General features: G+C 42.0%; 1 protein-coding gene across 2 annotated transcripts in view; it reads left to right on the plus strand.

The window, feature by feature from the left end:
* Positions 1 to 13,817, plus strand: part of GATA4 (GATA binding protein 4) — a 427,254-nt gene that overhangs the window by 337,127 nt on the left and 76,310 nt on the right. The window lies entirely within an intron of this gene.

The raw sequence follows: 13,817 nt of genomic DNA on the forward strand, positions 1-13,817 counted from the left end.
TTTCTGAAAGAGCATATGTAATTACTTCATTAAGAACATGGATATGATAAAGATCTAATAGCTTTTAGATGTAATGGGACTGAAAGCTTAGATTGTGATTTGATTGAAAATATCAGTTAAAGGTCTGAAAAACAAAGAAAGAAAATGAAGAACATGCCAGCAGTAATACTTGGCAAAACTAAGCAAGACACTGCGGCCTACTCTGACATTAGTCTGTTTTTCGCATTTTCAAAATATTATCACCATAACATCAGTTTTATGCAGTTCAGTCACAAAGCTTGATCTCACTGTTTTATCCCATTTGGAGCTCCACTGACCCACAATGCTTTCGCTTCATTTCTTCCAAGTTTTCATTAAAGGTAATGTCTACGACCATCAACATTTCTGCAACAGCAGAGAAAGTTGTCAGATATCTGGAAGTCATGGATTCTGTGATGTTCTTCATGCGTCACTGTTGCAGTCATCACATTTGGGTTATCGCTGCTGGGGTAACCTTCGGCCGGCCTGAATACCAGAGACTTAGTGTTTCTGTGTCAGTTGCTGTCGCTTGAAGACTGATGTCAGGTCATCAGAGGTATAAAGGAAGGCAGCCGACACCATTACACCAGTCTTTCTTGCTGTGGAGCCCGAAGCAGTTCATATGAGTGCCAGTCGGCCGCTACCTGAGTTTCATTTCTGAACTGAAGTTGAAGTCTTCAAAAGCCAAGTACCCAGTTGGGGATCCTTTTTTCTTGCACAAACCAATGTCAGAAAAAGTTAATAATTGTCTCACCTGTGGAAAGCAGATACCACACCGGGACTTCCATTCCTACTGTGTCACTTGCCTAGGCCCAGATCACAACATCCCTCATTGTCAGTTCTGTGCTTTAACTCCAGAACTATTCATCATTGGGCCCTTCTTGTAGCCAGATATTTCTGTTTACAGTCCTCGACTCGAATTCTGATATGGCTTCTGTAAGTCATTCAACAGTAGACCTTCCAAAAAAACATAAAGAGAAAGACAGAGACAGACCGCACAGGACTAAACCTTCTGATGACGCGTCCGCCAAGCTGGTTGTCAGTTCTCCAGAATTCAGTGAGGCACTTTCGTAGCCCCTGATGCCCACTTCAGTCAATTCACAGGCCTCTACCGACACCTTTTTGGAGTCTGGTATGCTGCAGAACTCTTCTTCATCTAAGGATCCTGCAGATGTCACTACCTTGGATGGGTACAGAGTCGCTGTGCAGGCACCGGCTTCTGAGGAAGTCCTTCACAACACCAAATCCAGGCATAAACCGATGCTTTCTTTCTCAGCTACCATTCTTTCTAAACCAACCGAGTTCCTTAGGCCCAGGGGTCGAACTACCACCAAGAAACCCCCTTCCAGCCATACTTTGGTGCCTGCTTCCTTGCCTCAGTCACAAATACTTAGAATGGTAGAGGACCTTATCATGCTGATTAGGAGAAGCCAAGCCACTCCCTCAAAAAAAAAAAAAAAAGAGAGATCTGTCTCCAGAAGTTTTGTCTGAACAAGAGTCAGATGAATCTGATGCATCTGACTATGAAGACATGCAGCCCCTCTCTACCTATGAGGATTCTGATGCAGAGGAATCTATTCCTTCAGCCTCTCACCCAGAGGATTTTTCCTTTGGGGAAACCCTGCATACTCTAAGGGAGCATTTCAAATGGGAGTGTCAAGACTAGCCAGTCTAAAAAGAGACTCAGAGAGTTCCTGGACCTTCCACAATACAGGCCCTTAGCCATCCCTCCAGTCCTAGATGTGGTAGATGATGTCTTCTTTGAATCCAGCTTGACTCCAGATGCCCTCCCTCCTGCACCCAGAAAGCCAGACAGGTACTACAGAGTCCCTGACTCTCACAAATATCACTTTAAAAACCCAACAGCGGATCCTGAAGTCATTATTCAAGGCCCAAAAGAGGTTAAAGCTACATTAGCTAAGAATCCCACCCCCTCAAACAGGGATTCCAGAGCACTGGACAAATGGGGTAAAAAAGTATACACCTCAGCTACTCTTGCTATCAGGGCAATCAATTGTCAGCACCATATGCTTAAATATCAGCAACATACCTTGGAACTCCTTAAACAAAAAAATTACCTCCTTTCCTGCATGGGCAGAATCTAAAGATTTACAGGAATTAATGCACTCTGCTGGTCAAGTAACTAAACATACTTTGCACTGTGGTTTTGATGCCCTAGACGCTTCTTGCAGGGCAGCAGTCACTGGATCTGTCATTAGAAGACATGCATGACTTAAGGAACAGCCCCTGCCAGACCATGTCAAATCAAAATTGTTGGATGCACCCTTGCACAAAGATAACTTATTTGGTACTAAAGCATAAGAGGTGTTAAAAAAGATGGAAGAACAAGCAAAATCTATACAGACTGTTAAATATTTCTTACAGGTACAGCCCCCAAGGTCCAGCAGCATACCTCCCAACCGTACCGAATAACTCGTTAAAAAATGAGTTTTGGGATCCAAATGATGGGGTGCCATGATTCCTGAGTGGCACCCCTTCACTTCCGATTTTTTGCAGCTTCCCAGCTTTGTTTTTTCTTCTTCCGTGCATTTTGAGCTGATGTCATCGCATGCGTGATGATGTCAACTCGGTCAGCCTGTCAAAGTTGAGCTTTCTGGCTGTTTGAATGGAGACTGGAGAGAATGAGCTTTCCAGCGAACATGGAGGGAGTTTAAGCTGCAGGAATGAGCTTTCCAGCGAGATTCATGAGAAAGAGGTTTCTGCACAAGAACGGAGGGATCCGCCATGGAGAAAATGCGAGCTCTTATTTTAGAAGGTGTTCATTCCTTAGACTGTATAGAAAAAGCAATGTCAAGTGATTATATATTGAGTATAGACCATCCCAGTTACATGGTAACTGTGCAATTACAGGTTGTTTTTTTTTTTTTTACATCTGCGAAATAATATTAAATACGCTGGTAGCAACTATTATTTAGCCGCAGCTGTCTGCTGTCTTGATCAGACTTTGGGATAGTTTGGCACAGCTACTGCTCAGAAGTGATTTAAATTTGACTGTTTAATTGTTGAGCTGCACACTTTTATATGTGATAAATATATTTCCAAACATGTAGTCAATCTAGGACTAGCCTTAAAACTTACTTGTCGCACAAAGGTTGTCTAATACTCTGTAAGTCAAAGAAAATAAATTGTTATGGTGTTAACAATAAGTAGTAAACATAGATTGTAGGCTTTTTAAGCTGCTTTTCTGCAAGGAACCCTTATGAGGAAGGAACGGAGAATTTATGCTACAAGAATGGGGGGAGTTTATTTTTCTGCAAAGAACAGTGAGGTTATTTCTGAGTGTCTGTATAGCAATGAGAGTTTATGGGAACAGCGAAATAACTGCTGCAAGGTACTATTTTCACTTGAACAGTGTGTGTGTGTGTGTGTGTGTGTGGGTGTGTGTGTGTGTGTGTGTGTGTGTGTGAGTGAGTGTGTGTACGTGTGTGTGTGTGTGTGTGTGTGTGTGTGTGTGTGTGTGTGTGTGTGTGTGTGTGTCTGTGTGCGTTTGTGTGTGAGTGTGTGTGAGTGTGTGTATGCATGTGTGTGTGTGTGTGTGTGTGTGTGTGTGTGTGTGTGTGTGTGTGTGTGTGTGTGTGTGTGTGTGTGTGTCCGCAGTGTGTGTGTGAGTGTGTGTGTGTGTGTGTGTGTGTGTGTGTGTGTGTGTGTGTGTGTGTGTGTGTGTGCGCACACGCAGAGCAGCCAGCCTAGAAAATGAGGGGTTTCTTCCTAATCATTCAAGTTAGGCTTGCCAGTTTTTCAGGAACAGAAATATAGACAATTATGTAATTGACTCACATCACAAATGACAACTGGCCTGCTGCTTTCTTTTAAGCCTCCTGCAGAGTATTTGCTACTAGTAAGCTCACTGATGCTAAATACAAGCAATTCCAACAGTGGCCAGGTGTTACTGAGAGTGGAGTAAAGGCTGAATATAGGGATACACTGGTTAAGACTGCTCTCAGGCACACCATGTACAGGACGTACAATCAATAAGGGAATAGTTATGAAAAAAATGAGATCTCAAGACAAAAACCTTCAGGGCTACAATCAAAAGAGTAACAGAAATGTTTGTTCTCAATAGCAGACTGCAAACAGAGAAATACCTTTGATAACCATCTACAAAGTGATTATGTTCTATTGCCAGAATGAGATGTTATCTATAACTTTCAACAACTAGCTTATGCACTTAAAATATGTACTTATAAATAGAAAATATATTCATCATCCATTACAAAATAATGGATCCTAATAGTCTGTTTTCCACATCTCTGTGATTCTGCATTTCTTATGATGTGACTGTGAATATGTATGTGTGTGAAAATGCCCCCAACTGAAACCCTTTATCTTGGGTACAGGTAAAAAGTCCCTAGCCACCACCACTTGTGAATTTATGCCTCACGTTTTTGTTCTGTTCCTCATTAAATCTGTGGTTTTCAGGCTTTTTTTTGGCAAATCGCTGAAGAATTGAATTCACTAAATAATGACAGACATTTGAATTTCAGACTTCATATTCTTCAGAAAATAAATGGTAACACAACCTTTTATTCTAGCAATTTTCTAAGTTTATAAGATCAGTATTTGAAATGTGTCCCTATTTTGGGGCTGCATTCCCCCATTATTGGCTTTGTCCAGGTTTTTTGTGCTAAGACATTGAGAGCTATGCTGAGAAGTGAATTCACTAAATGATAGCCATTTACGTTTCAGTATTCCTGTCTTTCAGGAAAGTGCTGATTTGGCTTAGTGGTATGTTGCTCTGAGTGTAGTGTCCTGGGTTCAAGACTTGGCAGTGAAATGCATGGTGGTAGCACAACATTTTATTCAAGCAACTTTCCAAAATTATACAAGCAATGTTTAAAATGTGTCCCTGGTTTCTGGCCCTTTGCCCCCCACAAAAAATTGAAATTAACTGCAAGAAGCTGTGCAAGATGCCTATGGCTTACACTGCTGTCATATATATATATATATATATATATATATATATATATATATATATATATTAGTGTGTGTGTGTTTGTAGAAGTAAACATTGCCTACTGGAAAATGTTCAAACAATAAATTTAAAATGCAATTGTGTGTGGAAGTAGACTTTTATGATGGAATGTTTTGAATAGGGTGGTTTTGTCATTATTGGTTTATGCATTTTGCTTTGTCATTATTGTTTTATGCATTTTGTTTCATTGGCTACTGGAAAAATGTTTAAAAATTTAAAATGCTCTCTAACTTAAGTCTAACAAGTGTGCTGTATTGTACAAGGAATATAATTTAATAAAGTCAGGAAGCTGTATCAAAAAATGCATGTATGGCCCTTGTTTTGTGTGCAAGGGGCCTATGATTTGAAAATAGCACAAAGGTAGTCTTTGTCCACCACTGGCCAGATGCATTTTCTTTGGTAGTGGTGTGGGTTTCAATGCTGTCAATGAATGTGAGTTTTAAGGGTAGAGAAGTTTTAACGCCAAGTCTGTTTTCATTGTGAGACAGTGTTGCTTTGTTTAACAGATCTAATCTATTAGTGTTTGTGCATTGTGCTGTAAAATGCAAAAATAAAATCCAAATAATCATTGTAGAAGTAAAGCAATATGCACACATCAGTGTTTATGGTAAATGGGGTGAAATAGCCAGATAATGGGACATTAGAATGGCTGCAGGGGGACTCTGGTGCTGTATTTTAGTTATGTTCTTCAGTTTGCTTTTGAAAGTTGGTATCCCACAATTCCACTGGAGTGGGTGGGGTTGTGTAATTATGTATGCAAATTTTATGTTAATCAGCGTACAGATTTGTACCTATGTTTCACGGGCCTTGTCCAGATTTTTGATGTTTCCAGGTTGAGAGGTATGTTAAGCAGGCATTTTCCTTCCAAGCACTGGTCCTTTCTTGCACCTAGTAAACACAGCCAGCCTAGACCCTGTGGAAACAGACCTCCAAGACAGCAGTCCCATGGGTTTTAGAGATCTAAGCAGTGGACTGCCTCCACTTCAAAACCAGGGAGTTCTAAGCCACTCCCTTATGGCAAATACTCACAGTGACTCACCCCCTCCCTACCTCACCTCTGCCCACCATCACATACCCTTAGGAAGAAGACTCTCCTTTCACTCAAGCACCTGGGCCACCATTACCAAGGACCAATGGGCTCTGAATATTGTGTCTCAAGGGTACAAATTCTCCTTCCACACAATTCCAACCCCACAATGGGTTCCCAGATCTACCACCAAATCAGTGGGCAAAGACTCAAAAGCAAATCCATACCCTGCTCTCCTTGGGAGCAGTAGAACACGTTCCTGCAGAGTAGATAGGCCAAGGCTTCTAGTCCAGACTTTTTCTGGCACCTAGAAAAGAGGGCACCTGGTGCCCCATCCTCAATCTGTCCATTCTAAACACCTTCCTGATGATCCCAAAATTCAAAATGCTCACCCTCCAGCAGCTACTACCCATGCTGTCCAAGGATGCTTGGCTAGTCACCCTGGACCTAAAAGAGGCCTACCTCCGCATTCCCATCAGGGAGTCCTGCAGAAAACATCTTTGCTTCAGGGCAGGGTCTCAGCACTTTCAGTTCTCTGCACTTCCCTTCGGCTTATCTACTGCTCCCAGAATTTTCACAAAATGCCTGGCTCTGGCCATTGGTTTTTGCAGACAAAGAAATATTCAAATTGATCCCTACTTAGATGACTGCCTTATTCAGGCAGACATCCAGGAGAAGCTGCTCAAAGACCTGGTCTTTGTAAAGGACCCACTAACCTCCTTAGGGTACACAGTCAATGAAAAGAAATCCAAACAGGTACCCACCAAGAGAATAATCTTCCTGGGAGCAAGTCTGGACACAGCATCCCAGATGGCATGTCTAACACCAGAGAAACAAAGTTTCCTATCAGCTTACTTCTCTCAATTGGCCACCAGGCCTCAGCTTTCTGCAATGGAAATCCTGCAAGCCCTGGGGTTCATGGCATCTTGCATACTCCTTATTCCATATGCCAGACTGCATATGAGGAAACTTCAGTGGTATCTAAAGAGCCTTTGGTTTCAACACACTCAAGATCTAGAAACTCTTTTACCTATTATTCCTTGCCTGAGGGAGGAATTTATTTGGTGGGCAACAGCCTGCTCCCACAACAAGGGACTGCCCTTCTCCCCAAACCCCACCACCCAGACCCTTACCACAGATGTATCAGACTATGCTTGGGGTGCACACCTGGATGGCAGGTGCATACAGGGCCAAAGGAACCCCCAGCAACTCCCCCTGCACATCAGTCTAAAAGAGATGATGGCTCTGCAGCAGGCCTTGATAGCTTTCAAACCCCTTCTCTCTCCAGGGGTTCTCCTGATCAAAACAGACAATACCACAGGGATGTGGTATATCAACAAGCAGGGAGGTACTCACCCCTACCCGCTGTGCAGGATGGTCATGACCCTTTGGTTCACAGCCTCTTCTATGCATCTACACCTGTTAGCACAATACCTGCCAAGCTCTCTCAACTCCCTGGCAGACCAATTAAGCAGAAAACTGTTGGACCCCCATGAGTGGCAGCTCAACAGATGCACCTTCTTTCTAATAACTCAGAAATGGGGAACCATGGAGGTCGACTTCTTTGCCTCCCACACCAACCATCAGCTCAACAAATTCTGCACTAAGGAGCATCACTGTATGGCATGGAAAGTAGATGCCCTGTCCTTCCCCTGGGTAAACCTCTCGGTCTATGTCTTTCCTCCCCTACCTCTCATTCCCAAGGTACTGATCAAAATAAGGGAAGAAAAATCAAGGACCATTCTCATAGCTCCAGCCTGGCCCAGAGAGCACTGGTACCCCTTGCTGTGCAGACTGTCCCCACTGGCCCCATGGAATATTCCTCAGGTTCCCAACTTCCTAACCCAGAGGGCAGGGGAATTCATGCACCCCCAATTGCAGACACTCAATTTGGCAGCTTGGCTTATAACCTGACCCCTGACCAATCTGCCCTCCTCAGTAAACAGGTTCTGGATGTTATCCGAGAAGCCAGACACCCTAGCACCAGAAAGTTTTATGCAGATAAATGGAAAAGGTTCTGCACCTGTATCCAGGCTAAGGGAGCCAATACGGCACAGCCCTCCATCCCTCTCATCCTGGACTACTTAGTTGACCTACTACACAGTGGTCTCTCTTTTTCCTCTATAAAAATTCGCACCTCTGCTATTTCTGCTCATTTTCCCACTGAGCAGCCTTTTTTTTCACACCCTCTGATCAAGCAGTTTCTCAGAGGGACTAACAACTTGAGGCCCCAGAAGGGCACCAACACTGACTTGGGACCTTAACTTTTACTTGGAAAAGCTTACCCTGTCTCCATTCGAACCAGCTTCTTCTGCAGAGCTAAAATTTCTCTCCTGGTAGATAGCCTTCCTCCTGGCCATCACTTCAGCCAGAAGAGTCTCTGAGCTGCAAGCACTCTTGGCAGTGGAACGCTTCATCATCTTCCATGCAGACAGGGTATCCCTCAGAACTAATCCATCCTTCATGCCTAAGGTGGTATCCAGTGTGACTCTCAACTAATCCATCCATTTGCCCACCTTCTTTCCTAACCCTCAAAACAAGGGGGAAAGGATTCTGCACTCTCTAGATGTGCACAGACAGCTCAAATACTATATGGACAGGACTAAACCCTTCAGAAAATCTGATAAACTGCTGGTTAGCTTTGCGTCAGGGGCAGAGAGCAAAGCCATCTCCAAACAACCCATTTCTGAATGAATAGCACACTGCATCCATTTCTGCTACAAGCAGCATGACAAGCCTCCCCACAAGGGGGTTAGGACCCACTCCACCAGAGCAGCCTCCACCTCTGCAGCATTCCTCAGAGGGGTCCCCACCAGGGAGGCTGCCACCTGGAGGCTGCCACCTGGAGGCTGCCACCTGGACATCTGTTCACACCTTTACCAAACATTACCACCTGCCCCTCTTCTCTAAATCCAGGGCAGGTTTTGCCTCTGCATCTTACAGGGCATGCTAGCCAGCCCCTAGCTTCCTTGACTGCCTCCACCCATTTCCTCAGCTTTGGGAATCTACCCAAATGTGATGACTGCAGTAGTGAAACATGAAGAACATAGTACAGTTGTGTAAACTTACCTTAAATATAGATGTTCTAATGTCTTCACTGTTGCAGCCCTCCCTCCTTCCCCATTTTTTCTTTTTGTTGCCTTTCTTCCTTGTTGCTCTCCTTTCCTTAGTAGGGAAATATTGGTATTTTTTTCCACTGGTGGGGTCCTGCCAGCAGAGCCTGGCCTCCTACTTTGGGGGCTCCTGACCAGTTAGGGCAAGAAAAATTGCCTTCCTCTATACCCCTGATGACCTGGCGTCAGTCTTCAAGCAACAGCAACCGACGCAGTAATACTAAGTCTCTGGTATTCAGGCTGGCCGAGGGCTACCCCAGCAAGGATAATCCAAATGTGATGACTGCAACAGTGAAGACACTCGAACATCTAAATTTATGGTAAGTGTATTCAACTGTACTTTTTGAACTGTAGCTCATCAAGAGATTAATACTTTTACATGTGGAATTTTAGGTACATTATGAACACCTACCCGATGTGAAATGTGTGTTTTTACAAGAAATCAAGGCATTCAGGAGACAATAGATGTTAAAGGATTCATAGCTGTTTACCAGGCTAATGACCACAAGGGCCTTTTTAAGCCTAGCCATGCATCCCAAATCTCTGATGAGTTCTGATACCCTTGATAAGTGTAAGCATGGGCCTGGGAGATGAACCATTTACATGTTACTTGTCTGCATCAGATGCAAACCAGAGATGAATTTATGGTTTCCCATCCAGTTGTCCAAGTTGCACTTGAATTGGATTAGGGAGAAACTCTGCTTCACATGCATGGGGAGCCTGTTCCATTGACAGGGTAGTCTCTGGGATACATACCTATCTCTCCAGCAGGTCCTATTTATATCACAGGCAAGGTTTAATGTCACTGAACTTAAACACAGTGCACAAGGTTTTCAGTTTGGTGGTTTAGCTGATTTGTTTATAAAAGAAAGAAAGAATTGTCTGTGGAATCAAATATGATCAGTCAGCAGAGCACTGAAAGAAGCTGATTTAACATGGATGAAAGATGCTGATGCATGCATAGTAAGTGGACTGTCATGAGTTAACTCAAAGGAATAACAGTTGAGCTAGAGCTGTGCAAAATAAGTATGTCTGTGAAAATAACTTGAAAACAAAACCCAAATTCAGTAAAGGCAATATAAACAAAAACAGAGCAGTAGGCAACTATAAAGAAACCAAAATGGCACCTAGTACGAGATGCCACACCCACTGCAAATGTTGTGGCTACAGGCATAAAAAAGCACACTGTAAAGCAACAGATCAAGTGTGTAGGCTCTTTGGGTGATTGACATTTTGTCAAAATGCGTAAGAAATAGAATTTTGCTGCAATATATTAATGTTTCAGAAATAAAAAGCCAGTCTGATGCACAAATGTTTGTGAGTATATTCTGTTAGTGTAGCGCAGGCTACATGCACTCTTAGTGTGTTCAGTGATGTACAAAGTAAGTGTGTGTGTGTGTGTGTGTGTGTGTGTGTGTGTGTGTGTGTGTGTGTGTGTGTGTGTGTGTGTGTGTGTGTGTGTGTGTGTGTGTGCAGTTCAAGCTGTGAATGAGGGCAGAAGTTACTTTTGGGGCTGAAATGTTGTAGATCAAAGGCAAACACATTTATGCTAGATATTGCTATAGAGCACATCATGAGGGCAGAATCAACTTTTAAAATGCTACTTTTAAACAGTAATTCATACAAGTCTGTAGGCACAAAACCAAAACGTTGGGACAAGTGTGGTGATTGTGTGCATAAGAATAAAGAAAGCAAGCTGTTGCTCCAGGTAGTGGCATTTCAAGCTCATCTACAGCAACCTATTATTCTGGTTAGAGATGTATATGTGTTACATGGTTTACTATTACAGTGTGGAAATGACGTTCTTCATTTATTCTTATCATCTAAATACAATGTCGAATTTCAAAACAATTTTACTCTCAAATTTGAAACCATGTTAATACCAAGAGTTCATTATTCGCTGTTTTAAATATGTGACCGTTGAACTGTGTTTGCCATTCAAATATCGGGATTCCAGATTCGGTAAGTTTACTTTCAGTTTTCATACACTTTGAAATCATACCTTCAATGTACCGCAATTAGGACAAAGTCATTTCCACTCTGTAATAGTAATCCATGTTACACTTGGCATGGTAAAGAGAAGTCATGCATTCGGATGAAAAATTACTTAATTTTTGCCACACAATTTGATAAACATTAATTTTACAGAAAGGCTGCACAGAAATTTGATATTGAAGATACGCAGAGATAGGCTGTGATACTTTTTGGTAAGAAAGTGCTGAAAGAACTATAAAAAGTCACTGGGATAGTTGTTTTAAGTAACTCTGAAGATTTTACAGTAAGGAGACAGCTGAATGCTAAATTTAAAGAGAACAATTCTGTGATGAGTGTATGGAGTCATGTTTTTATTGCTAATCAACTCACTGGGGCAAACAAATGCAATGACGATGTGTCTGTGATTAGAACTGTTTAGAAGTTCACAAGTGTAAATCTCAGAGTACAGGACACAAATGGCATTATGATAAATATGCTGATCTTCTTATAGGTTCATAGGTTCATAGGTTCATACTAGGCTATCTGCCCAAGGGCATTTATAAGCCTAGCCCATAGTTATTTGGCTTTCGCCACCCCTTTAGTTTGAATAAAACTATGCCTATTATTTTGCTGTGCCTCTGTCGAGCAGGGACACTGAAGTAATCCCTGGGGTATATCTGCGATCCCCCATCCATTGGTCAAGATTCCTCTTGAACAAGGCCAGCGAGGTGCTCTGCCTCACATGTACCGGGATTTTGTTCCACAGCATAGGGAGTCTCTGGGTGATGAATCTGTCCCTCCAGCATGTTCTATTAATAACCGTGTCAAGGTTTAAGTCTCCCGCCCTTGTGGTTTTGAGGGATCTAGATTTTTTGAGGTGAAGCATATTCATCAAATCAGGGTTTGACATGGCCTTATATGTCAGGCACAGGTCACCTCTGAGCAAGCGGTATGAGACTGAATAGAGCTGGAGTTCTTTCAGTCGGGCAGCATAAGACATATTTTTGAGACCCTTTATCCTTTTGGTGAGGAACTTTTGGGGCCTTTCCAGCTGCTGCAGGTGTCTGGTCAGATACATTCCGAATGGGGCATTGTACTCAATCATAGGTCTAATGAGTGATGAGTACAGGGGGGCGATGACCTCCCTTGATCTAGATGTGAATCCCTTCATGATCAGGTGGGCAATGTAGAAGGTTTTCCTAACTACTTTAGCAACATGAGTGTCAAACGAAAGGCTACTGTCAACCTTCTTCAATGTCTTGAAGGCTTATGATGTCAGTAGGGTAAATATCCAATACATATTTCTTTTGAAGCAGTTCCTGTAGTGCACATTCCTAGAAGAATGCCCATTGCACTTAAGACTAGTACAGAACAGGAGAGGAAGTTATTGAATTAGGAAGAGTCATAGTCAGAACCACAGTGGATCAACAATACAAAGAAAGACAATGTAAGCTGTAATATACTGATCTGCAAAATTAGTAAATGGTACAAAAGAGAGATTTATTTAGTTTAGATTATTGAAGAGACATGCACTAGTTATGCCTAATGTCAGGCTTTCATCATTGGCAATGGCAAACCAAATCAAGGATTTTTAACAAATTATGTTGAATGATCCTATTTCTAGGCTTTATACCTTCAAAACATATTCAGATTGCTATAGATTTTTTTGAGGCTACCATTTATAATTTTATCAGCTTTTATCAGATTTTTGAAGTATTCCAAAGAGCAGTAGCAGCTATAGTCAATGGGGTTTGTTTGATGGAGTAATTAGTAGAAGACAGAACACACTAGTCTAGAATGTTACAAAGCAGGAACATGATAGATAACAGATAATGTTGTTTAACAGACCAAGGCCTGATGAATTCAAACTTAGTAAACTAAAATGCCAGTTATATCTCATTCTTTAAAATGATGACATTCTGACAGAGACTGGCCTTTAACCAGATGCTGACACGGTTAGAGGTGTTGTGAATACACAGGAACCTATAGACAAATCATTTCTGATGTGATTCCTGGATTGTATGGTATCCAACCTTCTTCCTACCTTGATTGTCAGAAATCACAGTGCCATTAAGAAAACTGCTAGAACATGATGCAGTGTGGTGATAGTCAGCAGAATGAAAAGAAGTTTTGAGTTGTGGAAGCATCTATTAACTTTAGCATTAATTAATTTATTATAACCTGGCACTACATCAAACCTTACAAGTTTATGCTAGACATCAGGGGCTAAGTGTAGTTCAGTTTCATGAGGGCAGACCTGTAGCATGTGCATCTAGGACATTAACTAATACTCAGACATGCTATACAAAAATGCTAAGTGTAGTCTGCCATGTGTTAGATATTCCATAATTATATTTCTGACAAGTGCCAGTGAGAAGATACAGAGAGACTTAACTAGTTTGGTTATCAGTTAATGCAGGCATGGTAGGGAATGATGGTTAATTCATCTGCTCTGGGGGTGACCACTGTGATGTGCTTAAGGGTTAAAACAGGAACTTTATGAATTGTACCATAGTAGAACTAGAAGGGAAGAACAATGCAAATAATGGTAGTGGTGTTAACACACAAGGTAGTAAAGGAAGGCAAGTTCAACATAAGTGAATCTAAAGATTAGTCAGGAATCTTATAATCAAATTCTGTATATTGTGGAATATATAGCACAGATGCCCAAGTGGGGGTGATTCATGAAAAA

The sequence above is a fragment of the Protopterus annectens genome, chromosome 2.part1 (assembly GCF_019279795.1).
Source record: "Protopterus annectens isolate FY-2018-M chromosome 2.part1, PAN1.0, whole genome shotgun sequence".
Taxonomy (NCBI): Eukaryota; Metazoa; Chordata; order Ceratodontiformes; family Protopteridae; genus Protopterus; species Protopterus annectens.